At 40.6% G+C, this 8974-nt stretch overlaps 1 long non-coding RNA gene across 2 annotated transcripts; it reads right to left on the bottom strand.

Annotated features, from left to right (window-relative positions):
• Positions 1–7092: 7092 nt before the first annotated feature.
• On the bottom strand, positions 7093–8646 carry LOC139747009 (uncharacterized). Of its 2 annotated transcripts, none has more exons than XR_011712294.1 (2): positions 8600–8646; positions 7093–8033 (listed from the first exon to the last, which is right to left on the bottom strand). It is a non-coding gene; the product is annotated as an uncharacterized lncRNA (long non-coding RNA). The 2 variants fall into 2 exon arrangements; XR_011712295.1 differs by having other exon boundaries at positions 8587–8633.
• Positions 8647–8974: the final 328 nt, after the last annotated feature.

The following is an 8974-nucleotide window of genomic DNA, read 5'->3' as shown; positions in this document are numbered from 1 at the left end:
TACCTTGAGAAGCTAATTTAAGATCTCCGTGCTCTACCCACTATATGCAATACGGAAGGAGCAAAGACATGAGAAAAGACTTTTATTATAAATCCTTTTGTTGTGTTAAAGATAATTCTTGATAGTTTATTTAAATTACGGATTAATGTAGATGAATAGTATATAAATTTGACACCCAAATGGTCAGACAATCGAGCAGCTTAGACAACCTTAGATTATAATCTAAGTAGCGAGAGTATGTCAAAGATAAAGCCAATGATAACCTGCTTAGATAAAGCTTGATTATAACCCATGAATAAAGTATATAATATAATATGGTTATACTTTGTGTCGTGTTTAGAAGAACTGTTAATAAGTCTGTGAATGATGGACACGGAAGCCTTGAAAACAGACATAGGAATAGCTACAGTAGACATCAAGGACACTATACGTACATTATGGCTACTAAGGACGTTAAGAAAATTACACAGGACGTCAAGGGAATCACGGACAACGTACGTACATACCACGGACGGCCATCACAATAAACCCCAACCAAGGACATAAGTGTATCAAAGCACGATTTCCTTCCACACAGCAGCTGTTCAACTCTCAAGGACCCAATCCAAAGTTGATCATCATTCATTCTCAATACTCAGGAGGAATTGAGAGAAGTAATTAATCACAGAAGTGTTCAGGAACTCTGACTGGGCTTCGTCAAACAGCGTGGGAGTGAGGCTCGTGAATGTGTGGAGATATAAGCTGGCAATTTCATCACGAATAAGTTCAATTTTATACACACACACACACATATATATATATATATATATATATATATATATATATATATATATATATATATAGAGAGAGAGAGAGAGAGAGAGAGAGAGAGAGAGAGAGAGAGAGATAGAGAGATAACTTTAAATGGCCATTTTCCATTAGATCGCCCATTTACTTCCCTCCTTTGTCGAAGGATGCGACCAAGTATTCGACAAACGCAACAAAGAAATGTATATCAGTTGTTAGTTGTGGGTCATCGTTTTACCCCCCCCTCCCCACCCACCCACACACACACACACACACACACACACACACACACATCCTCAATTCAGTCAAATCTAAGTAAAGGCCGTTGGAATTGATATTCCCCAATCGTTTCCCCTCGTCTTCAGTGATTGTCTTCCAATCCTTGCCTCTCAGATCTTATGAAGGATGAGTGGCCAGAGGATTCAAACCTTGAAACTCATTAGAAGAAGGAGTCAAAAATGTTTAGAAATACGAGCCCGTAAACCTCACCGTAACGGCAACAAAAGAAAACGCCAAGTGAGAAATTTAGTTGCGGGGGTTCGAACCTTTGGCATAATTCAATTTTTCCTTAATACTTCAAACAACTCACCCACAGTGCTTCCAAACTCACATCTGCCCAGTAGATGAGAAGTAATGATTGTGACCTTATGACCTGACCTCCTGAACAAATCTTCTCTACTCTTGACCTGCGTTGAAAGTTAGCGATACAAGAATAACAATTATCATACTTGAGAAATCTAATCATTAACTAACCTAACCTAATCTAACCAAACAATCACATGTGTTGGTTACTGGTGGCGCATCATCTGTACACCAGTGTTTGTGTGTGTGTGTGTGTGTGTGTGTGTGGACCATCAGTTTCTGGGAATTTCGTATTTCTCACATATCTTGTATCAACAATATGAAAGAATTAAGCCTCATTCTCGATAAGAATGACTTCCTTTTTCGCTATAAACGCCATAACGAGATTTTTGCACTAACACACAGAGTCTCTCTCTCTCTCTCTCTCTCTCTCTCTCTCTCTCTCTCTCTCTCTCCCTACCTGCGCCGAAGATAAGCGACCCAGCTCGTAATGAGACGTGTAACAAGCTAAGAAACTACTGCCCCCTTCCTCGCGTCGAGGCTATATTGTCTGTAATCCTTGCCTAATCACTGCCAATTTGGACTCTATCATCACGGCACACGTGGGCCAAAGGCTCCCCCGTAAAACGAATCGTTAAGTGGGATATTCTCTGGGGAGAATATCCCTCTTCGGTCGGAGGTGAATACCCCTCCTATCACCCGATATTCTTCTGTGATGGGGAATATCTTGTCTTCGATACCTTTCCGTATTTTGTTCGTTTTCCTTCAGAGAGAAAATGTGAGTACCTTATTTCTCAATATCCTTCTATTTTTTCATTTCTCCTTTTCCTGCAAGAAGCTAAGTAACTCAAACTTCAATGATTACTTTTCCTGCAAGAAGCTAAGTAACTCAAACTTCAATGATTACTTTTAATGTCCTCTCAAAAACTAATCGTTTCAGAGGTAAGACAATTGTTTCAATTACCATCAAATTTAGGTTGATAACAAATTTCCCATGTTATCTTTTGTCTGAGTATCTCATACATGTGACTCTTGACTTCCCTGGCTACATATATGTATACATATATGTATGCATATTCTTTCCTTTTGCTTGAAAAGTAATCCAACTGAAGGAAGTGATATTCTGAAACTTCTCAACAGCTGAAGTTTGTTATCATACACACCATTCATGCAACTGAAACTTCCTTTCCATCTGAAGCTGATAGTGAGGAAACACAGTGTTAGTTTCAATCTGAGACAGAAGGAGAAACTTAGAACTCGAAACTCAGTTTCATTTTGAACCTGAAGTGTAAGCTTTACGTATGTCACAAGTGAGAGATATGTTATCTCTGTAACAGAGTAACGAGAAGGGTCCTGTGTGAGAATATGTTAGGGAAGGAGTAAGGGAGGGAGTGGTGGAGAGTAAGGGAGAGAGTGGTGGAGAGTGAGGGAAAGAGTATGGGGAGTGAGTAAGGGAGGAAGTGGCGTGGAGTAAGGGAGGTGAGTGAAAGCGGGAGGATCCACCACCACAATATATATTCAGTGGTGTCTCCTTATCCTGTGATGGATGGGATCAAGTAGTCTGGGGAGAAGGGGGAGGGGGGAAGTGAGAGTGCCTGGTGATGGTAACGGTGGAAGTGTGGTGGTAGTGGGGTGGTAGCGTTGGCAGTGATGATAGTGTTGGAAGTAGTGGTGGTAGTGAGGTAGTGGTACCTACATTAATACCACATTATCTCCACTGAACGTTTACCCCAGGTGCCCATACATCAACCAGACTTAAGAAGTAAGGGGAAACAGATGTGTTAGCTGCGATATAATAGTGAACCTTGGGTGAGATAGTACATAGATATGTTATCTAATGAAGAATATTTCTGGTGACCTAGAACCCTATGTGTATCTACATAGCTCTCTGTCTCACTACCGAGACACAGCTCTTGCTATAGTTTGTCAGATCTAACTTCACATCATCTTTCTATTAACAAAGGTTACGAAGATTTGTCATCTGTAAATAGAACATATTTGAAAACTGGGTTATAGGAACGCCACTACCATAGGGTTTATCAATCCCGAACTATATCACACGAAACTTCACTATTATTTCTAGATTACAACCCAGACATAAAACATAGCAAGATATTGCAAGACTTGAGGTCATTTCGGCAACGATGGGGACCAGAAACTGTCACATCGATTCATCACAAGGTTCTTTTTCCTCTCTCTCTTCCATCATTTATCACCTCTATGAACCGTATCACAAAACACGAAAGCCAAAAATTTATATTGCATTATGTTTGGGTCCATTTATCTCCAGGCTGTTGGCTGACGCCTTCCACGAACGGGTTGTCGTACAGCGTCACCAACTGACGAGAAATTGTTCGAGTGGTTGGCGCGTTTCCATATCAGATGGCGATATTTCCCTAGCCACAACTTATGCAAATAGGGAGAACAAGACGAGGTTTTTTTTCCCCCTTCCACTTTTCCCTCCCGTCGTTATACGGTCTTCGCGTATGATCCATGCATCTGATTACTGTCTGATCGCCTATTTCCAAAAGTTACCATCGGCTGGCGAAGGGTGTTAAAGAAAACCGCGCCAGTGTTGGCGTGTTTTACGAGACAGTTGGCGAGGTCTCCCCCAGCCAGAACCTGTAACTTCTGCTCAGTGAAGACAGTCGTTGACTCTTGTCTCCCTTCCTTCTTTTTATTTCCCTCTGCTCGAGAAAGATAGCTTCCTGGATCCTTTATCGATCCTTTATCTTCTTTCTATGTTCTTATTGTTATCCTCTATTCATGCTTATCACGAATATACTTACTCGAGTATGAGTAAGTTACATGCATGGATTCTGAACGAAGAACCATTGCCAGTAAAGCACTAACAGGTACGTCTTCTATATTACTGAACTACGTTGAATAGCATTCAGTACTATATATATCCAGTAATATAGTTATATATTGCTAATAATTTAATCTATTAGTTCTTTAAACTTACTGATTCTTTCTCAAAATTCCAGTAATCTCATAAGTACATTTTGGAAACATCAATATGAAATCTCAAAAACCTCATCCAAAGGTGTGTGTGTTAGTTTGTATGATTTATACAAATTGGAAAACGAAACTTATTGAACGTCGTATAAATTCAACAAGTAATGTAATTCTGGAGATATTAATGTGGTTCAGAGTCATTTATAATATCTAATGTGTTTATGGTTCATTGCGAATATTATGAATGCTCCTCCATCACCATAATTCTATTGCCACCAACACACCATTTCTGCCACCATCATGCCTTCCTTGCCACCATCACGTCATTTCTGCTACTGTCATGTCATTCCATGTCAACCCTTTCACCATACCACGAACCATAACATTCCTAAAAGTTATTCTGCCTTATCTTATCTTTAATCTGCCTTATCTTAGAATCCTTTTTTTTCATACTTTTTTGGCAGAAACCATCGAACTAACTTTATCTACTGATAAGGTTTAAGGAGCTTCCCTTATGACAGTAGAAATGAGAAGGAGAACAGAAATGTGCATACGTCAGAGGAAACTGTAAGAGGATAAGCACTCCTCACCAGAGAAGGTTGCGTGCGTGTGTGTGTGTGTGTGTGTGTGAAGGTAATTTAAGAAGATTAATACAAATCCTCTTTTCGTCTCTTTTCGTCTTATCGCAGGATCCCAGGTTTTTGTACGGAAACCAGGTTCTCAGGTGCTCTATCGCGCCCTCCTACTACTCGACGTTTTCTATGTAATATATATATATTGTGTGTGCGTGTCTGTCTGTCTATCTGTCTGTCTCTGTCTGTCTGTCTATCTGTCCGCTAACTTTTAATCTTTTAAAAAGGAGACTTGAAGTGCGTCTCCCAAGATGGATAACAAGGTCAGAGGGCCAAAGCCCCCCTTATTTGCATATACCGTCTGGGAACATGAAGGCCCTTCCACCTCCTCTGCCTTCAGTTCCACCCTCTATTCCACCTTCTTCTCCTTACCATAAACATGGTGGAGAGGCAAGCCATGGATGATTTAACCACTCTCTCCTCCACCATATAACCAGGTGATTCTTACTCTTAAATCGATGACGATTTATGTGGGACATGAATACGAAACCCTCACCCACAATCGTACTATGGTATCATGAATTCCCATGATATGAAACTGCCATGATGTACTATCGTACTAAAATGAATGGATCTTTAAAGCCCCACGAAGGTTCCACCATCATGGCACCATATCATGACACCAGAAGGTAACCAAGAGACGAAATATCAGTGCCATGAATATGGAAGGGATGAGTGACAATTTCCCCTCCTAATGTTGGAAGGTGAGGTGGTGTGTGAGTAGGATGCCCCCTCATTTGGCAGCGATGAGGAAATGAGAACACGATAGTGGACAGGATCCCTTAAAGGGAAACCAATTTCATCAGATGAGTTGAGGAAATATTTTCATACACTCATTATAATGAGCCATAATTCAATCAACTGAAAACAGACCCATGGGCGTCATCTAATTAGTTCCTATGAACTTAATGAGGTAATTCTATACATGCATACACTTAGCAGTATAAGTTCTGAACGTTTTTAAACCAGAAAATACAATGTGTTCGCATGAATTACTTCCTGCACCCTGGGAAACCAATACACGATTACCGGTTCTTAATTAGCCAAGGTGATTACGGTATTTAACGAGTTGGTAGCTTGGTTATGCCTTTTATGGACTTTACTCCGTTTGAAAATATTATCTTGTTGAGAATGGAAGATTTGACTCAATGTCGAAGTCAGAGAAAAATCTATTTTGTTCAAAAATCAAAATGTATAGAAAATGGCCAAGAAATCTATAATAAATATATGGAAAGAGATGTATTGAAAAATGGAGAAGTCTGTCGTGTTCTTATCTTTCCTCTTAATTAAGGGATCTGATTACAGAGACCCCCCCCCTGATTATGGGGGTCTGACAGGTCTATCAAAAGCTCTGATTCAGGGGATCTTATTCTGGAGAGGGTGGCCAAGCTGGGAATCGAACCCACTTCTTGGCTGCTCAGCGTCTCTGGTCATCACCAGAGAACTGATACATCAACTCATAGTCTTATTTCACACACTTATAATCTATACACCTCGCATTCTTTAATTCAATACATATTTTAGCGAATTAGAATGTCAGTGATTGATATATATATATATATATATATATATATATATATATATATATATATTGATTCATTGGTAATCTTTACCATAGTGAACTAGCTCCCGTATGAGAGAGAGAGAGAGAGAGAAAGAGAGAGAGAGAGAGAGAGAGAGATGATCCTAGCGTTAATGATTTTTTATAATGACGATGAGAACTGATGGCGTTAATGTCCAAAAAATGACGTTATTAATGGTGACAGTGAGCGAATAGACCAGCATTATTTTCAAAGTGACTATGGTGTTAAAAGGCAATATTTTCTCTCTATGACTTTCCCTCTGTGGCCATTAATCATGGTGACTAAATCCAAATGTTGGTTGTAAGTGCTTTTTCCGGGCTGGTTTCCTGCTGTTAATTAACATTCAGTAATTCAACCTTAACCCGTCAGTATCATTTTAGCCGTCAATAAGTTTTCATGGCAACAATTTAACTCTAAAAAAATAATTCAGTAGAACAAAACGAACAGTTTCATTTAGACGTATTGAAATGGGCGTATGAGATTACATAATTATTGTTCAGTGATGTTGTAAAGTAATTGCATCATCTATGAGATAATCAGACAATAGATTCTTCCCTTTCTTAAATCAGTTTACTTTTTTTATTATCATTTCTATGTTGTCAGGTAAATCAATGTGCATTAGTTGTATTATTCTAATTCGTTACTAATTAACGTTCCTCACTTTTTACCGTTTTTTGACCTCATCGTCGTCCATTTGACAACCCTGCCAAGCGTGTTATGACAAGCAACACTTGACAGCTCTAACACTCGCCACTCTGACAGCCTTGACACCCCAGCCAGCCTTTGACATCTTCCAACAACCACCATGAAAAACAATGAAATTTGACCTTTCAGTACTTCGAAAAGGTCACCCTCTGACAGCCCCTAACAATTTCTCTTTGACAGTTACTTCATATCTTAGATATCTACCCATTTGACAGCCTCCCTGAAGCTCTCCTTGACAACACACACCCTCTCCACCTTCCATTCCCTCGCCCACGCTGGCCTGATTCTTAAAGCACTCCTGTTTGCTCGAGGGACCAAGGCCTCCGCGACATCCGATACTGGACGTTCGCTAAAAGGGAGTTCCAGCTCGGTTTCTGTCATCTGATCGCTGGCCACAAGAGACGCTGGATAATTACGTACAATTCACTGAAAGTCTCTGGCGAACGACCTGGTTTGAGAATCTGGTCGCCAGGCGACGGTGGCTCGCTGTCGAGGTGGCGTTTGCTATGGCTGGAAGAACATCTTGAAATAGGCGGCGACGAGCGTGATCATTGGCTCGCTCGCTCTCTCTCTCTCTCTCTCTCTCTCAAATCTCACCTCCGTGCTTGAGTGTCCTTGGCGTCGCCCTACCGTTATGATCCGGGGTTTCAACATGAGAAGAGGAGGGATAGGATGGTGTTGGTGTTCAGCTGAGGAAGTCTGTGTCTGTGATGCTGCGTCGTAGCTTCAGGGACTCGATGGAGGAAGGGCACAGTTCGGAAGAAGCCCAGAGGAGGTCAAGAGCCGCCTGGAGGAGGAAGAGGAACTGGTGAGGTTGGTTATGGAAGGGCCACGTAGTCACGTCTTAAGATTTGTTCAAGTTGTCGTGCAGGGTTGGTCAACATGATGGCTTTTCACTTCAGGAAAATATATATATATATATATATATATATACATATTTTTCTTTCAAACTATTCGCCATTTCCCGCATTAGCGAGGTAGCGTTAAGAACAGAGGACTGGGCCTTTGAGGGAATATCCTCACCTGGCCCCCTTTTCTGTTCCTTCTTTTGGTGATGGTCGATATAGAGCACTGTTGTCTAGGTTATACTGCGAGAGAAGACCCGTCATAAATGATTGTGAAAAATTACAGGTGTAGAATGAGCCCAGGTTGATAATGATCAGTATTATTCATCAAACATAGAAGGTAACAGCAAGTATAATAACTAATTAACCACAAATCAAATGAAAAGCAATTTCCCAGCACACAACATGAAACTATGTTAATACAACCATAAGTGCATTCAACCACAAAGGCAGCTTAACTTATATAAAAAAAAAAAATTCGTTACGCTCCCCTACCACACCACCACACCTCGGGGAAGATCCACTACACCACAAGATGCCGTCTGGGTTGAGACTGCCGTGGAAGGCGTCGGCGCTGATATATAATGAGTGGGTATGAGGCCCGGCTTGTCTCAGTCAAAGTGAGACGAAGCAACAAGGACTTGTATGAACACAGAACGATCTAGTTCCAACGTGGCAGAGAGGCAGTGTTGCGTAGTATGGAGGACAAAATAATATAAGATTTTAAATTTAAACAAGATGTTAGGAGAGTACATGATAATATATATTATACATATATGCAAAGATTCGAACACCGTACCATTTGCGTGGTAGCTGGGAACGCTAACTGCGAGGCTATGATCGCCCAACAACAGGGAAACGACTATTCGATTGTTAGTAATCC

Source organism: Panulirus ornatus, chromosome 67 (genome assembly GCF_036320965.1).
Source record: "Panulirus ornatus isolate Po-2019 chromosome 67, ASM3632096v1, whole genome shotgun sequence".
Taxonomy (NCBI): Eukaryota; Metazoa; Arthropoda; class Malacostraca; order Decapoda; family Palinuridae; genus Panulirus; species Panulirus ornatus.
This window is presented reverse-complemented; position numbering and strand designations above follow the sequence as displayed.